Below are 22,336 nucleotides of genomic sequence, written 5' to 3' on the forward strand. Positions count from 1 at the left end.
CAGGAATAACTGAATCTTGCTTCATGCCACAGTTTCTCTTTTCCTTGAGGTTTGGGAGGGTGATACACCACAGAGCTATGGTAACTGGAAAGCGAAGCATGTAATAATTTATTGTGAAATGAGCTTGGGTTCCAAATTCTAGCGCTAAGAATGCTGGGGCGAGGCTCCAATCCAGATGCCAGTTCTCACCACACAGCCATGGGAGAAGAGACAGAAGAGAAGGGGCCAGAACATGGGCCCATGTTCTGGCCCCTTCTGCCATTTGTGCAGAAGAGGAAGTAGAAAGAAAGCAAGGTGGCTGGGCTGCCTCCCTTTCAGCAGTGATCTATCTCTAGCTGTTCTGCAAGAGAGAAAAGAACCCCATCTACCACAGGATCTCAACAAGCTCCATAAATCTCCTGGTCCACAGCAGAGGGGTAGTATGGGGAGGGGACCGGTGTGCGGAGAGGCATTTGGAGTGCCTTTGCTTAGAGGCAGAACAAAGTAGGACATACCGTTTCTTCTCTGGGAGGTCATCAAGCCCTGCCTGGGCACTGGACTTTTCTGGAGCCACATGTTGCTTATGTGTAATTTTTTTAAAAAGTAGCTTCTTTGGTTTCAGGGAACCCAGGACGTAAGGGAATGTGTCTTTGGCAGGACCTTGGTTTTGTTCATAGCAAAATCCACAGCTCCTAGATCAGTGTCTGGCAAGTAGCAGACCCTGAATGTTTGCAAGATAAATCCAAGACCGTTGGATGGGGTGGGGGTGAGCTATAACGAACACAGTCACTGACCAGTATTGGAGGAAGTGTTTAAGCACAGGCACTGTCAAGGCCAGGCCTTCTTGACTGGGCTGGGGGACACTCCGAAGATGGAAGACGGCGCTAGGACCACCCAGTTGCATGTTCTAGGTCTCACTCCAGAGCTACTGAATCTCTGGATGGGCCTAGGTAACTACATTAAGGAAAACAGGCTTCCCGGGCAAGAATTAGAAAACCACCTTTTAGGGATCAAGATCAGGAATTTGTAGGTCTGATGTATTTTGTTTGGTCCACACAATGTTTGAAAAATTAATCGCTTTTATTGAAGTGCCCCATAAAAATTTAATATGGAAAAACTGGAAGGTGTGACAAAGCTGGCTCTGGCAGCCCCTTTCAGTTCCCTCCAGGCCCAGCAGGCACTGTGTTTGCCACCTGACCCCACTCTGCCATCTTCCCCTTCACTACTTCCTCATCACCATTCCTGTTTCTCTCTTCTCTGGATCTACTGGGACGGCTTCCCACCTGGCCGCTCATCACGGGTTTGCCCTTCACACTGTTTCAAGAGCAGTGTTTTAAAACAGGACTCCGCTCCTGGCCTCCTGATTAAAGGCCTCCACTAGTAGGCACTACTTGTAGGCTGAGAATCATTTGTGTGCCCCAAAGGCCTAGCTTGACCCTGGCTACCTCCCCTCTCTGTTGCTGCCATCCTAGTGACTCTATTTACCTATCATCCCCACAGAGGCCCAAGCATGTTGGACTTAATGATACAAAACTTCCAGTTTTTCAACTCAAACCTGTACCAGCACTGAATCCTTCCAGCTAATGTCAACTACATCCTGGACCCTTCATTTTTCTTACCGCCCACAAAAATCTTGCCAACCCCATCTTCAAAACACATCCCGGATCCAACTGTCTCATGAGTCCAGACGTCATTGCCATTTTGCACCACTTTCTCTATGCGCTTGTCATCTCCAGAGCAATCCTGGATCCATCTCCCTGTGACCCTCCCGTGGCTCCTTCCCACACAGGGTGAAATCCCAAATCTGAGTCCTGACTCCCAGCCATCTCCCTCAGCTTGTCTCTTCTGACTTTGCTCTGTGGTTGTGGGCTTCCTTCCTGCCCCAACCTGCTGCAAACATGCACGTCTTGCTTCCTCGCTCCAAAATTCTGCTCAAAGATGATCTTATCTCAGTCCTTCCCCATTAACTCACATAAAATAGCACCCCTCCTCACCCCTATTCTCACATATTTAATACAGGCCTTAGAATGGTGCTGGGCACATGTGGGCACTTAAAAGCCTTAAATACGTGTTGAATGAATGAGTGCTGTCCCTTGAGCCACTATGCCTCTCTCCACCTTAGGGACACCAGTTAGGTTGCCCCTTTGCCCAGGGCTGTCCAACAGAAACCAAATGCAGCCAAGGTGTTATTTAAAATTTCCTAGTAGCCCCGATTAAAAAGGAAAAAGAAACAGTAAAATTAATTTCAACACTATATTTAATGCAATTGTTCAACATGCTATCATTTCTACATGTAATAAATACAAAAAATTTACTTGTGAGCTATTTTACATTCTTCTTTGAACTAAGTCTCCAAAATCCAGTGTATTATATATTCACAGCACATGTCAATTTGAATTTGCCACATTTCCAGTGCTTAATAGTCATGTATAGCTAGGGGCTATCTTATTGGACAGCAGACTTAGTCGTTCTCCCCACATCTTAATTCAGTTAGCTCTTCCTTAATCTTCTGGCAGCAGCTCAAGTGTAAAGACCTTAGGGAAACGTCCTGCAAGCCACTCCCCAGACCAGATCTGATTTTCAGTCAGTAAAAAATACTTTCGTTCATAACTTTGATACTTCTCTTTCAAAGCACTTATCACAGCTTGAACTAGGTACTTCTATACCTATTTGATGAACATGTTTTCCCAGCCTAATGATACATCATATGCTGGTAGAGACTAGACCTGCTCTGTTTCTGTGGAATTCCCAGTGCTTGATAAAGTGTCTAGCCCATAGCACTCAATAAACATTTTTTTTAAAGATTTTATTGGGGAAGGGAAACAGGATTTTACTGGGGAATAGTGTGTACTTCCAGGACTTTTTTCCAAGTCACGTTGTTGTCCTTTCAATCTTAGTTGCGGAGGGTACCGTTCAGTTTCAACTTGTTGTCCTTTCAGTCTTAGTTGTGGAGGGTGCAGCTCAGCTCCAGGTCCAGTTGCTGTTGCTAGTTGCAGGGGGCAGAGCCCACCATCCCTTGTGGGACTCCAGGAGTTGAACCGGCAACCTTGTGGTTGAGAGCCCACTGGCCCATGTGGGAATCGAACCAGCAGCCTTCGGGGTTAGGAGCACGGAGCTCCAACCACCTGGGCCACCAGGCCGGCCCCTCAATAAACAGTTTTGAATTAATGCATTAAATGGTTTCTTTCCCTTTACTCTATTTCTTTTCACAACTGTGTACTTTTTAGAGGTTCTGTTTCTGTGGAACTTCACTTTGCTTTTGCCTTAGTTATGTTTTCAGATTGTTTCCAAGGCAAGTTGACTCCTTATTCATATTTGCTACTTTAAATTCTCTAGAGAGAGTATTTGATTGACTAAGATCAGCGTTTTTCAAAATTTCCCCAAGAATGAATATTGTCAGGGACAACTCCTCCTCCCCTCAAATCGTAATTCCTAGACCCTCTCATTTAGATTGACACAATAGGTGAGTGTGGGGTCTGGAATTTGAATTTTATCAATTTTAACAGGTAATTCTTACAATGAAGCAAATAGGGTACTTTTGGGTCATCTTTTCATGGATGCCCGCCAGCGCATGGATTGGCTGTTATTGTGAGGTGTCCACCCTCATTCCAGGGAAATTCCTGGTTTTGAGTGGGAAGAGCGAAATCTGGCTGCCCAGAGGAATCTGAAAGACTGCTTATAGCACAACCATTACTTTCAGTTAACTAGGTGACAAGTACTGTTTTAAGGATTTCACGTGGTTCTCGTTGAATCTTCCCGATGGTCCTGTGAGGTAGGACTTGAGAGGTGAATTAAACGTCCAGGACTGCGGCCGGTCAGCGGCATCCAGCCGAACGTCCTGCACGCCCCACCGCACAGGCTCCCCTGGTCGTGGAGCTGAAGCTCCAGTACAAGCAGCACGTGCATTTAAAGTGGGGCCTGACTCAGCCCCAAATAAGGCACTACCACACAACCCCCATGGACCGCTCCGCGCTTTGTAGGCCCATAGGAGTCGGTGAACGACGCACAGCTCAGCGGAGCCGTCAGGGTGCGTCTCTCAGAATAGAGCCGAGGGCCTCCAGTCCAAGCCGAGCGCTGAAGCCGGCCTGGCTCACATTTCATCTTCCAGCTCCTTCATCACCAGGCCCTGGTTCCCGACCGTTCCTCTCGTCGCTTCCGGCATTTGGAAAGGCCAATTGTCAAGCACGAGAACGAAAGTCCCACCCCTTTTGCGACTCAGGCAGCCAATCCAGCTGCTCGCTGCCCCAACGACCCGTACGCCTGGACGCACGACCTTGACCAATCCGTCCCAGGACGTTCTTCTGATCCCGCCCCATGCCTGTCACAAAAGATGTCAATCTTGCCGTCGCCCCTTCACCCCGCGCGCACTTCCTCCCCGACGCTGTGACGTTTGCAGTCCTGTGCCCAGAGCGGCGGGCCAATGGCGGTGGCGGATACGGCGGGCCAATGGGCGGCGGCGTCTCATGAGGCCGGCGCCCGCCGCAGCCGCCGCGGGTCCCGGAGCCAGAGGCCACCCGAGCCGGAGCGCGATGGAGCGAAGGCCCCAGGCGGGGAGGCGCCGCCGCCGAGCGCGCGGCCCGACGCCCCCTCAGTGAGCGCCAGAGCCGCCGCGGCGCCGCCAAGTCGGGCCGCGCCCGAGGGGCCGCCTCGCCGGTCTCGGAGCCCGCGCCGCCGCCGCCGCCTTCCCGCGCGGGCCGCGGGCCGGGAGCCGGGCCGGGGCTGCATGGCCTCGCCCGCGCGCCACCGCTGAACCCGCGGAGCCGCGCCGCTTGGAGCCGGGTGAGAACCGCCGCCGGGGCGGGGGTCGGGTGGGCGCCGGGTTGTGGGACGGCCTCGAGGCCTGCAGGCCTTCCCGGCCGGGCGGAGCAGCGCGACGAGCTCCGGGCAGGCCTGGGGCCCGGGGCAGCCGTGAGGGGCCGACGTGGGTAGCTCCGGGTGGTCCTAGGGGCTTGCGGCAGCCTCCAGGGGCTGAGGGTGGGCTCTGAGTGGGCCTGGGGGCCCGGGGCAGCCGTGAGGAGTCGACGGGGGGATCCGGGCGGGCCTGGGGGCAGCCATGAGGGGCTGAGGGTGGGTTTCAGGCGGACTTGGCGGGCTCGCGGAGTCCGGGCAGCTGTGAGGGGCCTACAGGATGTTCTGGGGTGGGTTTGGGGCAGCCGTGAGGGGTTGACGGTTGGTCTGGGGCCTGGGGCAGCCTTGAGGCGCTGAGGGTGGGCTCTGAAGCGGGCCTGGGGGGCCCAGAGGTAGCCATGAGTGGCTGAGGGTGGCCTTCGGGGCGGGCCAGGAAGGCCTGGGGGCCCCGGGGTAGCCGTGAGGGGTTGAGGATGGGTCTGAGGGCCTGGGGAAGCTATGAGGGATTGAGGGTGGGCTTTGGGGGCCCAGGAGAGCCGTGAGGGGGTGATGGTGGGTTCCGGGGCGGGCCAGGGGGACTTGTGGGGCCCAGGGCAGCCGTGAGGAGCTGATGGAGGGCGCGGGGGGGGTTGGGGGGGTTAAGGGCGGCTGCGAGGGGCCAAGGAGGGACTGAGGGCCCGGGGCAGTCTTGAGGGGCTGATGGGGGGCTTGGGTGGGTCTGGGGGGCCCAGGCAGCCGTAAGGGGCGACGGTGGGTTCCGAGGGCCCCGGGCACCTGGGGAGCGGGGGCACCGACCTCTGACCCGAGGGAGGGGCGCCTTCACGGTAGCGGTGGTAGTTGTTATTCTCAGCGTCCCTATTATTATCGCTGTTTTGAAATGGGAGCAGGCGGGTTTCGGGCTCCGAGCCGGAGGGGGCGGGCGAGCCGGGACCCTGGAGGGAGAGTGGGGGCGCCGGGTTGCAGGAGGCGTGCGTGGGCTTGCAGAGGGGCAGCGGCGCTGGGGGTGTTGTTTGGGGGGGTAGGGTAGGCGGGACTGGGGGTGGGTGGGAGGGAAACAGCGGCGGTGGCGGCTGCAACAGCAGCCCTTGGCCTCAAGGAACAATGTGAGACGTTGCCTGAAATGTTAATTTCCGTTCCTCATTTCATCATCCCCTGGCAGGGCGGTAGCTGTGTGTGTGTGTGTGTGTGTGTGTGTGTGTGTGTGTAGAAAGAGAGAGAAGAGAGAGAGAGAGAGTGTGTGTGAGAAAGAGAGAAGAGAGAGAATGTGTGTGTAGGGTTGGCCCTGCCTCGTGGATTCAGTCCCCTCTCATAGAGGGATTGTGCTGTTTAATCCTATATATATCCTTGCCGTCTTAGGGGGAGTCTTTAATTTTTAATGTCGCTCTGTTCCTGGTGCCCTATCAAGGCTTTCTGCTTCTGTTGTGTTTTTGGAAAGCTAGTCTTGTATTCCAGCTTCCAAGGAGTTTTGGAAGAGGTTTTGGAAGGTTAAGCTGGCGGAAGAGGGCCCTATACTTTGAAAACCATTTTCTAACAGTTAAGATACAGCATGCTTAGGTTTCATTGGTTTCTACAGGTTATGAGAAGTTTTATATTCGATTGCAAGAACAGGGTGGCTTTGCAGATTTCTTGGTAGAGAAATCAAATTTCAGGTTTTCCTATATGGTGAGAGAATTTTCTGAAGTGGTTTGAGCAATAAATATCCTTAACATTCCTTTCCAACTGAGGAGTCAAAGTGTGCACAGTTGTTGAATTGCAAAACTTAGAATATTTTGGTCCTTTTGAGGGGATAAGATGAATTCAGCAAAATGATGTAAGATGATATTGTTCGTGGAAAAAAGTGCCATTGAAATAGTTACTATTTTTGGTTTGTGCAAACCCAGTCAATGGCATAACTTGGATAGTTCTAAGTCAGAGACCCTGAGACTGTTTATTTGATGCCTTTGGGACCTTGATTTCTCTTGCTAAATGTTGCTGTCCTGGAAGACCTAGAGTTCTGTTTGTGTCTTTTGAGAATGATTGCACAAGTACTCTGGTATTACTTTGAAACTGTAGTTAAAAAAAAAAAAAAAAGGAAAAACATCTTGCTCAACTTTGATTGTGACCCTGGAATTGGATCCCTATCTTTGGTGTTGTCTCCCCCACCCTCCATTCAGCTGTTCTCCCCTTTCTGTAGTTTCACGCTTAAGAGCAGGATCTCATTTGATAGGCTGGCCCTCCTGAATGGAATGGGATGGGAGGAAACAAAGACCAAGTTGCTATGACATTTTTCTGTGTTCTTTGTGCATGCCTCTTGAGTTAGTTAAAAAGCTACCCAAAGATATTGCTAGATTTGATCCAAATTTGAAGCTTTCAGAAGTTATTTTACTTCTAATTTTTTTATTGTCGTAAAATATACCTAACAAAATTTACCAGAAATTTGTTTTTAAAGGTGTCACGTAGTCTTGAATTCTTCATTTGCAGTTTTAACTTTGTGTAGGCTTTCTTGCTTGCATTGGTACTGTCAGATGTTTTCCTCTAGACCCTCTGTGGACCAGCCATGTTAATCACACTGCACCAGCAGTGCCTTTCGTTTCTCTAAACCAGATGGGCTGCTGATGAGTAGTGGCTGTCATGTTAGCTATAATTACCGTGTTGATACAGTGACAAGTAGGACTTTCTACAAATAGAGTTAAGGAACCTATGCTATTTGTATTGGAGAATATGTTTCAAGAAGCTTTGTGTGCCTTGGATTTTAAAGTACATTTGACATAGTAAGGTTATGTTACATCAAACATAAGAGGAGAGTTCTTTGCATGTGGGCAATGAGCCCACCATCAATTAAATAACATAATTAGAGTCAGTAAATGCTGGTTCAGAGCACAATCTACATTTGTTGCCAAAATAAGTGTTGTGATCTGTCCATTGCCCTGTAGAAGTCCTTCATCCCTCAAATGGTAAGTGTAATGGATGAGCTTCCTTTAATAGCAAGATTATTTGCTAGTTAATAGGTGAAAATGATGATGCATTGCTTGTTTGACCACATGCTGTGTCAGTTTGTTGCTGTTTAGTCAGTCCTCTGTGGGGATTGAGCTTGGTCATTTGATAAACTTTATACAAAAATTGAATGAACTCAAATAACTAAAAGTTACTGTCTTGAAGTGTTTTTAGTGTGTTCTCTTAATTTGAATTTCAAATGGAATTTCTGTGCAATTCAACTTTTCCAGTTTTATGTTAAAGCTGTATAAAAGAAGAGTATCAATCCTCAGCTCCTGAAACTCAGGCAGCTAGAGACAATCACCATATAAAGCCTTTTTAGGTTTAGGAAATGATCCACTTTAACAACTACTTTGTTAATTCTCATAAAGATGTTTTTATTCCTAAGTGGCTGGGTTTTTTTGTTTTGTTGTTGTTGTTTGATGGATCTTACTCATGGTATCTTTTAAGCCAGAGCCAGACTTAGCTGTGTTTAAATGTCTGTTTTTATTCTTCTGTGCTTTTCTTAACTCCCATTCCTCCCCCTCATATTTAAAATTTTCTTTAAATTCACCTTTGGACCAAATAGTGTTTTATATATACACGTTAGAACTACCAGTGTTATTTTTATGATGATGTCCCGGATGATTATTAACAGCCTGAGCCTGATTGCATGACCCCCTCGCCCCCCACTCCACTCTTATCCTGGGTCACTCTTCCTGAACTGCTGATGCTCTGGCTACATTTGCCTTTCATTTCCTAGATTGAGCCTTGTGTCTTGTTCTTAACATGGCCTTGCCACGTGCTGATCCTCAGTCTGGACCAGGGTCCTGCTGAGTGTCCGTCATTACCTCCCTAGCAAATCCTCCCGCCTCCCCCCACCAAAAAAAATCTCCAAGATAACTCCTACTTAGCCTTTGGGTCTTAGCTAAATATTACTTCCTCGTAGAGAGGCTTCTTAATCATCACTCCCAGGGAAAGTGGACACCCCACCTCATTATAGTGCATAGAACTTAACACAGTTGATCAAATAAGTAATGACTGGTTTATGTCTATCTCCGTGATAGAAAGACTGTAAGCTTAATGATAGGAAGGGTCTCTTTCGTCACCCAGGGCATGACACTAGTTGTAGAATTGGCTTACAAAGTGTTTGTTGAATTGTTTAAAGCATATATTCGGAAGTATTTAATTTTGAAAAGCAAAACTTAGACTCATGAACTTCATTTGATTGACTAGGAATTATGCTGTGTGCACTTCAGCCATTTTCTCATTTGTTTTCATTACATGTTTGCCTTTACAGTTTAGATAAAGGTGTGGGGCATGGCTTTTAGAATTGGCACAGAACAAGAGATAAAGGAAAATAATTAAAGGGAAGGTTGTCTTTGTGGGAATAATAAAATGCTCTTTCTGTGAAAGCAGTTTCAGTTGGACTGCTGCTTTTGGGGCCGAAGTCCAAGGTTCACTGAGTATAGTTTGTTGCCGTTCCTGCTCATGGTCCTTTGGTATTTCACCCAGCATTTTGAACACCTTTTGGCCACATGTAACATGAACAGTGGTTTAACATTGTAGTGCTGTCCTTTGAAAGTTTTAGCGTTTTATTTATTTATTTTTTACTCCTTAAGTAGCTGTATAAAAAAGTTCCTGGGCCTTGAGGCCAAAGCCTGTTTAAATATAAATTCCCCAGAATGGAGGTGGCCCCTTAACAGTCCCCTCCCCCTCCCAGTTTTATCATTTCAATAAAGAAATAATCTCTTTGGAGGGAAGTACAGCAAAATGGAGTTGTGTGTTATTTCTTTTTCCCACTATGTTTATTTTTTCCCTAAATTTTTAAAATAAACTTATGTAGCTGGCAAAATGTTTGCTTTTGAAAAGACTACTTATGAGTATAATTTGGGTGATAGAGACTTGAGTTCTTGGTTTGGGTACAGTGAGTTGGATTTGTGTGATTTTAACTTTCTGGGTAGTAAGGGACAGGGAGTTGGTTGTGGTTGAAAACATTTAAAGACACCATTGTAGAATTTAAGAAAGCCCATAGTTCTAACGCTGGTTCTGTGAATACCGAGTTCAGTGGGTTTTCAGTGTGAAAGGACTGAAAGTCCTGTTGCTGGGCCAAGGATTCTTTGTTGCCACCCCCCCCCCCCCAAGGCCAAAGGTGAGGTGGCTCTCAGGGGAGTGATGCTGTCTGAGTTACAGTGTTCGGACTGCCTGGCTGAGGGCAAGACCCAAGTTTCCAGTTCTGCCCTTGGCATCTGTGCAGTGAATTATTTATTATCCTGAAAATCTGTAGACTCTCTTTTTCCACTTGTAAAGAAACCAATGTGCACCTGTTCACTATGTAAAAATGTTGGCCTTTTCTCAACATAAAAGATTTTTGATCACTTAGATCAAATTTTTTTTTGTCAGGGTTAAATAAAATTCATAAACTCTCCCCCCTCTCCCAATTACTTGTTTAACTATAAAAAATGTGCTTTAAGAATGGCTGGAATTGCAGTTTAACTTGTAAACGCTTAATACGTTTGATATCAGGTTTTCTTTCATCTAAAATGTAGCAAATAGACTTCTTTTCTCAGCTCATTAGTAATGTGTCTCTCCCCTCCTCCCAGCAGCAGTCTTCAGACCGCGAATGCTAATGTCCTGGAATAATGAATATTTCTAAATAATGAGAAGATTGCATAGGGTGCTTGGTTCATGAGGTTTTGGCTAAAGTTATGATTAGCTTTTTCCACTGCATTCATATCTAGCAAAATAAACAAAGACTTGCATTTAATTCTGGGTGATAATGTAAGCTTGAGATCATTATGGTTATACTGAGTAAACTTATGTAAGATGGAGCGCGTGAGAGCAGTGAGGAACATTACTCTTAAATTCAGCCTTGCTAGTATGTTTCTAAATGTGGTTTTACATCCTGTAAAACAGGAAGTAAAAATAAAAAAACAAAAAAACCCCAAAGAAACACTCTTGAAGGAATTAATTTTTTTTTTTTAATTACTAAAGCGCCTGGCTAAAGGATGTGCAGAACAGTTAAAAAAAAAATCTTGCCTTTTTGGTTGATTACAAAGAAGAAAACCTGGCCTTTAGGGATCTGAAGCTGTTTGAGAACTTGTAGTGTTAGATTAGTATTCCATAACCCCTTGGGTGATTCTAATTTCCAGGAATTTTTAGATTTTGTGAACTTTCTCTTTGCTAGAGGTGTATGATTTGCCTAAATGTATTTAAATTACCTACATAGGTATTTTCATTACTTTAAGAATAGTCTATATGAAATTTGAAGTTTTTTTAGTTTAGTGTTTAATATAGTAAATATACTAAAACTAAAAATATTTTAATAGGAATTTTCCCCCTAATACTTGACAAAGGTAATCTTTGAATTGTGTCCTTTATCGTTTAGTGTGAAACTTAGAAAAGTAATAATGTCCTTTCACTCATAGATTAATTTTTAGCAGATGTAACTTTGAGATTTGCATGCAAACTTTTTCTTTGGTGAAGAGATTAGATGTGATTCTGCTAAACTTGGGTTCTCATCAGATGACTGACTTTTTAAAGAAGACTGTTGAAGCAATAACTTTAATTTTTTAAAAAAAGGACATTTAAGTAAAGACCAATGCCATAGTGAAATTTTAGAAAGTTGGGGAGAAAATCTCTGTCCTAGAATTTAACCTATAGCCTTCCCTTTTCCTTTCCTTGATAGCTTCCTTCTAAGCCCCCACATATGCGGTCTAAGGAGGATGAGGACTTATGTAGACGGAGCGTTTGTTAGAGGAGGTGACACAGGAGATTGTGAGGGAGGAGGGAAAATATGCGTGCTCAGAACTTGGAGAAACTGGTTTTTTATACTATTTAAGTGCTGGCATTATTTGTTTTCTATTGCTGCTAACAAATTACCACAAATTAGTGGCTTAAAACAATACAGATTTATTATTTTATAGTTCTGTAGATTAGAAGCCTGACATGGATCTCACTGGGCTAAAATCAAGGTGTCAGGGCAGGTTCCTTCCGAAAGCTTGACAGGAGACTCTTGTTTCCTGGTCTCTTCCATCTTTTAAAGGCTTTTCACATTCCTTGGCCCAGGGCCCCTTCCTGCATCCTTAAAGCCAGTAATGTTGCATCTCTGACCTTCAAAGTCACATCTCCTCCCAACTCTCTCTTTCCTCCCTCTTCCACTTTTAAGGAGCCTTATTACTGTATTGGGCCCACCTGGTTAATCCAGGGTCATCTCCTGTCTACTGCTGAGTAACCTTAATTTCACTTGCTCTGTGACCTAAAATATCCACAGGTTCCAGGGAGTAGGATGTGGCCCTCTTCGGGGACGTTGTTCTGTGACCACACTAGGATTCCATGGATGCTGTTGTAATAGATGAGGTTGGATCAGATCCTCGTGAAGCTGACTCTGGCACTTTCTTTTGGTTCACCAGAATAGTCTTGGCTCTTGGAAAACCTTAGTGCCATCGATCACCTAATGTTGTCTGGCATTGATGGGGGATCAGTGAGTGTGGTGGAAATACACGTCCTGGACACGGTTTTGTTTTGTTTTTAAATAAACTTTTATTTTGGAATAATTTTAAATTTACAGAACAGTTGGAGAAGTAGTGCAGAGTTCCATTATATACTTTATCCAGGTCTTTAAAGTTAACCTTTTATGAAACAATGGTAAGGTTGTCCAAGTTAAGAAATTAACATTGGTACGTTAACTTAATTAACCCCCAGACCTATTTGGACTTCACCCATTTTTCCTCTAATGTTTTTTACTGTTCCAGAATCCCACATTGCATTTAGTTGTCATGTTTCCTTAGTGTCCTCCTGTCTGTAACAGTTTCTCAGTCTTTCCTTGTTTTTTCATGACCTTGGCAGTTTTGAAGAGTACTGTCTTTGTTTTTTGTCTTTGTAACCATTCACCCATTTGGCACAGTTGTAAAGCTGATGTCTGGTTTATCTGACTACTTTTCCAAATGTAGACTGCTTTATAGTGAGAGAACAGTTTTGTGTCTTTTTGCAACTGGAATGAGTTACATGTTTTATGGAGGGGGTTTCTAGTACTAGACAAACTTATACTGATTTAGTCATATGTTTATTGGTTGCTCATTGTGTGCAAGGCTGTGTTGTAGAAACGGAGAGTTGACTGAGACAGGGCCCTGCCCTGAGATGGGGGAAGAAAGAGATGCACTCAGGGATACTGTGAAAAAAGGCAGGCGTTCAGGGCAGAGAAAGCATTTCTGGCTTTGCAGTCTGAGATGTAATGGAGGGCGTGCTATTTAAGAATCAGGGCTATTTAAGAATCAGTGCAATGTCAATGTGCAGAGAGCAGGGTGAGGCAATTGCAGACTGTGGGAAGGCTCTGGACAAAGGCTGGGGGGTGGGATGTAACGTGAGAATGTCAGCTAGACCTGTTTGAACATGGAGCCCATGAAAGAAAATGGTAGCAGATAAAGCTAGGAAAATGGACTGGATTCAAACTGTATAGGACTTGGAGGGACGAAGCCCAGACTTGGCCCCAGGAGGAAGTGTTACATTGCTTGAGGCAGGGCTTGATGTGTCAGAGTCTGACAACTAGACAAGCTGGATGCAGTTCGGAGGCCTCGTGAGTGGAAGGCCATGCAGTTCTCCTGTGCCTACACATGGGATGCCCAGAAAGGGGCGGCTTCTAGGGATTTGGCAGAGAGAGAATCAACTCAGGTTGGCCACTGCTTCTGAAAGGAGGTGAATGTAAGGTCACTGTTTTGTCTTCTGGTTTGTACTTTTAACCCCACCACCCTCAGCTTTTGGTTGAATATCAGGTTTAAAATGTGTCTCACTAGAAACACTGTTATAGAAAGTAGGAAGATCATTTTCTAGGGAAGAATGTAAAACAACCAGTTAGAGATGGATGAACAGGCTTAAAATTTGTTGTAGGAATAATACTTGAAATCAGATGAATGGCAGAAATATCTATCCCAGAAAAGGGATGTGAAGTGCATATAATAGAACCCTGATGGGGATCTGTCAGTGAGGGAGGGGTCTTAGGCAAGAGGGGGACGATCTCTTGTGAGGAGAAGAGCCTTGTGGGCTAAGACGCTCCTAAGAGGATCTAGAGAATCTTGAAACGGGAAGGAGGCTCTTAAAGTGGCCTGTGTGGGCGAGTTGTGAAGAATTAATGGTGTTTGCTAACAAGTATTTATATAAGAATGCTTGGAAACAAGAGGGTAGGTTGATTCAGAATGGATGGAATGGGGCAAACAAGTGATGTACAGTTTTAAAACAGGACAAGGTGGGCCGGCCCAGTGGCTCAGGCGGTTGGAGCTCCGCGCTCCTAACGTGAAGGCTGCTGGTTCGATTCCCACATGGGCCAGTGGGCTCTCAACCACAAGGTTGCCGGTTCGACTCCCACAAGGGATGGTGGGCTGCGCCCCCTGCAACTAACAATGGCAACTGGACCTTGAGCTGAGCTGCACCCTCCACAACTAAGACTGAAAGGACAACAACTTGACTTGGAAAAAAGTCCTGGAAGTACACACTGTTCCCCAATAAAAAGTCCTGTTCCCCTTCCCCAATAAAAATCCTGAAAAACAAACAAACGGGAACAGGGCTGCCAGAGACTAGGGCACAGTACTGATTTTCTGGCGTATGTTTGCTGCATGCCACACTCCATCTCTGTGCTGTGACAAACCTGAATCCCTCTGGCCTTGTGGTACTTGCATTCTGGAGAGAGAAATGGGCAGCTCCGTCAGGAGAGGAAATGCTATCTAGGGAAGTCTGACGAGAGGAGGCCAGGAGCCTGCGGTTGGCAACAGTTCAGCTCAGCAGACGTGTAGTTTGAGGACCTATTATGTCCAAGACAGAGTCTGGTCCTTGCCCTCAAGCAGTTTATTTCAAGACAGTATAAACTACAGGCCAAGGGTAGTAGTTTTGGGTCCATACAGAAGGGGCTAGAGATTTGGGGATCTGGAGAAGTGGTCAGCCTGCTGATGAAGGCTGTGTGGAAGGAAGAACGGGGATCTTATTTGCCAAACTTCATTGTTAGGCTTGTGTTTGTTTTGTATCTCCCATAGTTCTATGCACATATCGGTACATACCTAATCAATATTTGCTTGAAAGATAGACCTAAAAGTTATGATTTTAAAAAAGGGCTTAGGACCTGAGGAAGGAGTAATACCTGGCAGGAAATACATAATACTCTATGCAAGAAACATTAAACCTATGCCAAGCTTATTATTAACTAGTGTGAGTATTCATGATTTGCCTTCAGTCATAGAATGTAGCCTTTATCCTGCTGTATCGTAGCACCGTTTATCATGTGCTTTGGTCCGAAGAACTTTGTCCTTTGGTCTGTCTGTGGGCAGGCAGTGGTGAAACTCAGGCATCTGGCTTAGGGAGCCTTCGGTTGGTGACTGTCTTTGTTGGCTGTACTGTTTCTGTTGGGGCCTAAATTGCAGGTAGTTTAATTACAGATGCAGAAGTAAATGTTTTGGGCAGCCTGACATTTGCAGGTGCCCAAGACGAGGTGCACTTGAAGGGAGTTGTCTCAGGGCCAGGGAGGGCGTGTGTGTGTGTGTGTGTGTGTGTGTGTGTGTGTTGCACTTACTTTGCAGTGTTTGTTTTTACTTATACTGCTCTCCTCAGTTCTGCTAACTCCCTTTATTACCAACCCCTCCATAGCATTAAAGCATTTTACCTTCTCACTAGGTGACAACTGCTGTTTATCTGAAGGAGAGGACTTGGTTTTACACTTGTTACACTGTCACAGGGCTGATCCAACCACTGTCCTTTCTTGATTAGCAGACTGCATTTAGGAGCTGCAGAGGGGCGCACTCTAGATCTAAGTTACCCATGACCTAACTGGTGACAGCAGGGATGGGGGTGGGGCAGAGGACTCACAGAAAGTCTCAGGCAGGGGTTGCGGCCCCCACTGTGCTTTTGTTTGGCTTTTCCTCACCCTACCCGAGACTGGCTTGTTATTGTTGTTTCTTTGTTTGTCCAGGATGCTTTTGAGGGCTACGCTTTCAGTGAATTAAGCTTCAGTGGGCTAGTCAGGGCTATTTGGTTTCCAGGTGTTTGCAGCGGGACCTAATACGATCTGTCCTGGGCTGTTGGGTTAAGGTGAAGGGAAATACTTTGTGCCCCCTCTCATTCGCAGACTCTGCTCTTTTTATGCAGTTATTTGCAGGCTAAAGTCATACAAGATTTTAAACCGTGGCAGAGCACTAAATAACAGATACAAGAGTGGTTCCAAACTCCACCAGGTTTTGAAAATGACAGCTTTAGACCTTTTAGGGGAGACTGTAAGTTGGTTGTGGGCATATGAAAGAAGGGGGAGAGATTTGTAGCAAACAGAGTAATGTCGGCATGTGTTTATTCTGTGCATGGCCTGGCATGGGGATGTTAATTCCAGCCCACACCTCCATTTACTAGGCTTGAGAGTTGGAACTAGAACCTGTGTTTTTACCAACCACTTAGGGTACTTTTAAACATCCAATGTATGTAAATATTTGTTATTGGTGGCTAAATTTCCTAAACTGTAGCTTTCACTAATGAAATTATAATTACTTTTGTCATTACTTTTAGAGCAGATAGACAATTGCACAAATGAGATTTATTTGCAGTTCTTTTTCTGAATTAAGTAAAGTCACAGTTTGAGTTGGTAGCCTATCGTGTAATTCAGAGAAGTAGACCTTCATTAGTAATAGTTGATACTGTCGGCTGACGTTAACTTCATGAGTAGATTCGTCCAGGATTGCTCACTGTAGCTCAGGAGCAAAGGTCCTCCCTCGGCCAGCGGTTCTCCCTGGCTCCCATCAGAGGGAGAGCATGCCAGTTTCCTTGCCCTCCGGCCCCGGTCGGTGTGTGTGAGGCTGGTGGGCTCAGGCAGAGCATGTTGTGCAGGAGGAAGTGGTTTTAGGTTTCATCCCCTTAGGGTCTTACTGCTCAGAGTTACGATTTGATTAAGTAATAAAAATTACTCTGGAATGTAAAATGTAAAAAATCAAGTTTCATTCCAGATGTTAGTGAGTTTATATTAATGTTTTATTAACATTATGTTATCATTTGTGTTGTTCCTCCTTGTTTCATGGAGCTTTCTTTAATAAGTTCACACACAACAAAAGAAACCATTAACAAAGTGAAAAGAGCCTACAGAATGGGAAAAAAATATCTACAAACCAAATATCTGATAAGGGCCACAATATCCAAAATAGGCATACAACTCGATAGAAAGAAAACAAAACCCAGTTAAAAATGGGCAAAGAACCTGAACAGACATTTCTCCAAAGAAGATAGACGAAAGGCTAGGGTTTCCAGGCAGGAATTTCCCCCCAACCCCGTTCTCAGGAATTTTCCCCACTTTCCTGTTCCCGAATCCTGAGAAAAGTCGGTCAGGAAAGCGGGAAAATCAGCTCCTTGAACCCAGGTGGTTGGTAGTATCAGCTGTCACTTTGTGGAAACGATTCATCGTGGAGAACAAAACAATTTATATCTCGGGATTCGGGAACAGGAAAGCGAAAAAAATTCCTGAGAACAGGCGGGAATTCCCTCCTGGAAACCCTAAGGAAGGCTCACATGAAAACATGCTCCACATCACTAGTCATTAGGGAAATGCAAATTAAAATCATAACGAGACATCACCTCACACCTGTTAGAACAGTTGTCACAAAGATAAGAGATCAACGTGAGGATGTGGAGAGGCAGTGACAATGGGAATGTGAATTGGTGTAGCTACTATGGAAAACAGTATGGAGGATCCTCAAGAAATTAAAAATAGAACTACCATATGATCCAGCAATTCTACTTCTGGGAATATATCCAAAGGAAACAAAAACACTAACTTGAAAATATATCTGCACCCTCATGTTTATATTTATAGCAGCATTATTCTCAATAGCCACGACATGGAAATACCCTCTTTCCCCGAAAATAAGACCTAGCTGGACAATCAGCTCTAATGTATCTTTTGGAGCAAAAGTTAACATAAGACCGGGTCTTATAGTAAAATAAGACCCGGTCTTATATAATATAGTATAATATAATATAATATATAAATTATAATACCAGGTCTTATATTAATTTTTGCTCCAAAAGATGCATTAGAGCTGATTGTCCGGCTAGGTCTTATTTTCGGGGAAACACGGTAACCCAAGTGTCCATTGGTGGTTGAATGGATAAAGGAGTTGTGAGACACACACACACACACACACACACACACACACACACACACACACCAGAATATTACCAGCCATAAAAAATGAGGAAATCCTGCCATTTGTGACAACATGGATGGACTTTGAAGACATGCTATGTGAAGTTAGAGAAAGACAAGTACTGCATGGCCTCACATATATGAAGAATCTAAAAGAACCCTCCCTCAGTCCCCCCAAAAAAGATCAGATTTGTGGTAATCAGAGGTGGAGGGGGGGGAATTGGAGGAACCTGGTCAAGAGACAAACTTCCAGTTATAAGATAATTCCTAGAATATATTATACAACATGACTGTACCTAACACTGCTGTATGATATATAGGGAAGTTGAGGAGATCCTGAGAGTTCTTTTTTACCACAAGGAAAGCATTGTTTTCCTTTTTTTATTGTATTATATGGGAAGATAGATGTTAGCCAAACCTGTTGTGGTAATCGTTTCACAATAAATGTAATCCCAGACCATCATGCTATATGCCTAAAACTTACACAATGATGTATGTCAATTGTTTTTCAATAAAACTGGGAAAAGATTTTAAAAAGACATTCACTACAAGGTGTAAGTGGTGCTCACTCCGTACTAGAAGGGCCATTTAAAAACCTGTGAGCACAGGCCCGCTGCCTGCCTCGTGTCGGCTTGCCCGCGACTGAGCAGGGCTCCCCTCCTGCAGGCTCTGCGGTGCCGCGCTCCGCATCCCTCCTGGGCTTCTAAGCGTCAGATTCTGGGGAGTCCTTGAGAAGCCTCGGGCTGAGCAGCAGCAGGCACAGTTGCAGTCACCCAGAGGTTAGAAAGCTGGTCTGACCTCGGCCTCTATCTGAGATGCCAGACCTGCAGAATGACCGTCACGAAAGTATTGTTGCTGATGGTGTGGCAATGGGACTGAATTGTAATAAAAATGTTATTTAATCTTGGTCTCTGTATTTTGATACTTGAATGACTTCCCCTTTTATTTTGCTGTACATACCATTGTTAATCTGTCCACTTTTGTCTGAATTACAAACACCGATCTGTGCGAAAACATAGCCTGACCTCACTACATGAGAGTGTAAATATTCCTGGGCTTCCAGCTTTGGTTTTGTTATTTTCTTAACTGTACAACTTAGAACAGACTGAATTGATAAATGAGAAGCGACACGACTAAAAAAAACAAAAACAAAACCAACCTGTGAGCAAGGTGGATTCGCTGCCCACTGGGAGGGCTCAGGTGCTTTCCACCGAAGGCTGCGTATCCCCCCCTTTGACCATGGTGCTCCCTCCCCTGTCATTGTTGCTGGAGTGTTAGGATATCTGCACTGCTTTTGCTTTGCAATGTAATTTAAAAGGTAAACATGTTGTCTATAAACTGAATCCATTAAAAAAACAAATATCAAGTGCTGATTAATCGAGAGAAGTAGGTTTTCCAGGCTGCTTTAAATAGCCCTCAGTTTTATTAAAAGTAATTTCTGGGCCAGACCGGTGTCTCAGGCGGTTGGAGCTCCATGCTCCTAACTCCGAAGGCTGTGGGTTCGATTCCCACATGGACCAGTGGGCTCACAACCACAAGGTTGCCGGTTCAACTCCTCGAGTCCCGCAAGGGATGGTGGGCAGTGCCCCCTGCAACTAAGATTGAATGCGGCACCTTGAGCTGAGCTGCCTCCAGGATGGCTCCGTTGGTTGGAGAGCATCCTCTCAACCACAAGGTTGCCAGTTTGATTCCTCAACTCCCGACTTCCGCAAGGGATGGTGGCTATGCCCCCTGCAAATAACAATGGCAACTGGACCTGGAGCTGAGCTGCGCCCTCCACAACTAAGATTGAAAGGACAGCAACTTGACTTTGAAAAAAGTCCTGGAAGTACACACTGTTCCCCAATAAAGTCCCGTTCCCCTTCCGCAATAAAATCTTTAAAAAAAAAAAAAAAAGTAATTTATGAGTAGTGAGACATTTTTTATATTGTCACATTTGTTTTATGCAGGAGGCAAACCTGCCTTGTAATTAACATTCTCCTAGTGTCATTGTACTTTCCTGAGGTTGGTTATCTGATACCTGAAACTTTTACGGACCATGATTCTCAAGGGATTGAGTGATGGGTGGGGAACCCGCTGGGAACAGGGGGACACATTGTCCACGAAATTATCAAGGTGGCATGTTTATCTGGTGTGAGGGCCCAAGTGTGTCACTGTAGGACGGCTCAGTTCAGGCATGTTTAGCTTTCCAGACTACGTCATCCTGGAAAATTTAGGAATCAAAATTTCATTCTCTTGAGGTGTGGTTCTTTGATGTTAGAGTTATGGGAATAAGGGGTTTTCATTATGCATCAGAAATTGTTTATGAGAAGTCCTAATGAGAAATGTCATAGAAGAAGCTGCCAATTGTAGCCAGATGGTGCAGGCAATGGCTTCAGAACGGCTCTCCCCCAGCCAACAGGTGGAAGGAGAGAGCGGCCTGAAGGGAGGCAGCCTCCAGCTGGTGTGTGACTGTTGAGCAAGGATGAAAGGAACACATGTGGACGCTGCTTGGCTGCTTATGTGAGTACGACGTCCAGGTTGTTTATGGGGTACAGTAAGTCTGCGAGACCTGAGACCTGATCTCTTTGGCACGTTGCTGACTTGGGCTAGGGAATGTTCACGCGTGGGATGGAGTCATCACATCATGTTGGTTAACAGTGTAAAGGTCTTTCTTTTCTACTGAGATGTTTGGAGTAGGATGTCTTGTTTTTAGTTTGGCTTTCCTTCCATTTTCTGTCTCTCTTTCTTTTGTACTGTTGCCGTCAGAGTGTCTGATAGGGTGATTATTCCTATGTACATTACTGTTTCTCAGACGCTGGACATAAAAATCGGGTCCTTGAGTCCTGGGGGTGTTTCTTGGTCTGTGCCTGCCAGCCTGAGGGCCCTGGGATGTGTTGCTCCCCAAAGTCTGGGTCCAGGTGGCTGACCAGTCCCATTTGCTGCCGAGGCAGTGGTCCTTCGTGTCCTCTCAGGACTGCAGTTAGGAACTATTCCCGAAAGAGTCCAACACAAAACCTACCTGTTAAGCACTCGCCACGCAAAGCCGTTTTTTTCCTCTTTAAGTCTTTTGGGTTTCTTTTGAAGCCATAATAAATTAGAAATAGAATAGTATATACCAAGAAACAAATATGAGGTCTAATTTTTATAAAATTTGTCAATCATTTAATATTTTCAAAACCGTTTTACTGTGACCTATTTTTTAATGAAGCACGTTTAATCATATCCAAAGCTGTGCAGTCATCAGTGCTTTGAAAGCAGTGCAGAAAGAAAGAGAACAAATGCACAATAGGAACAGAGAAAGGATGACTGGCCATATTCCCCCCACAACTCTCTAAGGCCTGCCATCCAGTGGGGTCAAGTTACAGTGTGTTGAGGAAGAAAGGGGATCATTTTGGGTCCTCATTATCAAGAAAATTTAATGTTTACTGCTCATAGTTAAGCACCTTATATCAGGAATGTCAGTTCAATGAAGAGATATTTCAGATGTAGTGGAAATAAGCTAGTTAAGAGAATGGTGGTCCTCCTCTTAAATACTGGGACTGTGTTAGAAAGTTCATCACTCTTGATTTTGCCTTTTACTTGTTCATTTTTAGCTAAAGCCCTCTCCAGGCACTCTGTTGTAGAGTTGAGGTTTGTGACCTTGATTCATAAACTTTTTTCATCCTTTTTTTTTTTTTATTGTGATAAAATATATAAATAACATAAAATTTACTATTTTAATCACTTTTAAGTGTCCAATTCAGTGGTATTAATTACATTTACATTGTTGTATAATCATCACCACTCTTTCCAGATACTTTTCCACAGTCCAGACAGAAACTTTACCCATTAAATAATAACTGTTCATCCCCTTCGCCCTAGTCCCTGGTAACCGCCATCTGACCATCCTAGGTACTTCATAAAGTAGAATCATACACTATTTGCCCTTTTGTGTGTCTGGCTTATTTCACTTAGCAATAATGACCTCAAGGTTCACCCATGTTGTAGCAGAATTTTCTTCCCTTTTTTATTTAAATTAAAAAATTTTTTTTTACATTGGGAAGCAGTGTGTTTCTCCAGGGCTCACCAGCTCCAAGTTGTTGTCCTTCAGTCTAGTTGTGGAGGGTGCAGCTCAGCTCCAAATCCAGTCACTGTTTTCGATCTTAGTTGCAGGGGGTGCAGCCCACTATCCCATGTGGGAATTGAACTGGCAACTCTGTTGTTGGGAGCTCGGGCTCTAACCAACTGAGCCATCCTGCCGCCCCTCTGGCAGCTTGTTGTCTTCAATCTAGTTGTGGAGGGCACAGCTCACTGGCTCATGTGGGAATCGAACCCTCAGAACTTGCGCTGTTACCAACTGAGCCATCTGTCCGCCCCAGAATTTTCTTCCTTTTTAAGGCTGAATAATATTCCATTGTACGTGTATACCAGTTT

At 45.0% G+C, this 22,336-nt stretch overlaps 1 protein-coding gene across 4 annotated transcripts in view; it reads left to right on the plus strand.

Annotated features, from left to right (window-relative positions):
• Positions 1-4,450: 4,450 nt before the first annotated feature.
• Positions 4,451-22,336, plus strand: part of ANKRD11 (ankyrin repeat domain containing 11) — a 189,847-nt gene continuing 171,961 nt past the window's right edge. For 3 of the 4 annotated variants that reach the window (XM_074314445.1, XM_074314447.1, XM_074314444.1), the window contains exon 1: positions 4,452-4,758. The gene's annotated coding sequence lies outside the window, so the exon portion shown is untranslated. Of the gene's footprint in view, positions 4,759-22,336 lie in introns of all 4 variants that reach the window. The other variant, XM_074314446.1, reaches the window with a different exon arrangement.

The sequence above is a fragment of the Rhinolophus sinicus genome, linkage group LG11 (genome assembly GCF_036562045.2).
Source record: "Rhinolophus sinicus isolate RSC01 linkage group LG11, ASM3656204v1, whole genome shotgun sequence".
Classification (NCBI taxonomy): domain Eukaryota; kingdom Metazoa; phylum Chordata; class Mammalia; order Chiroptera; family Rhinolophidae; genus Rhinolophus; species Rhinolophus sinicus.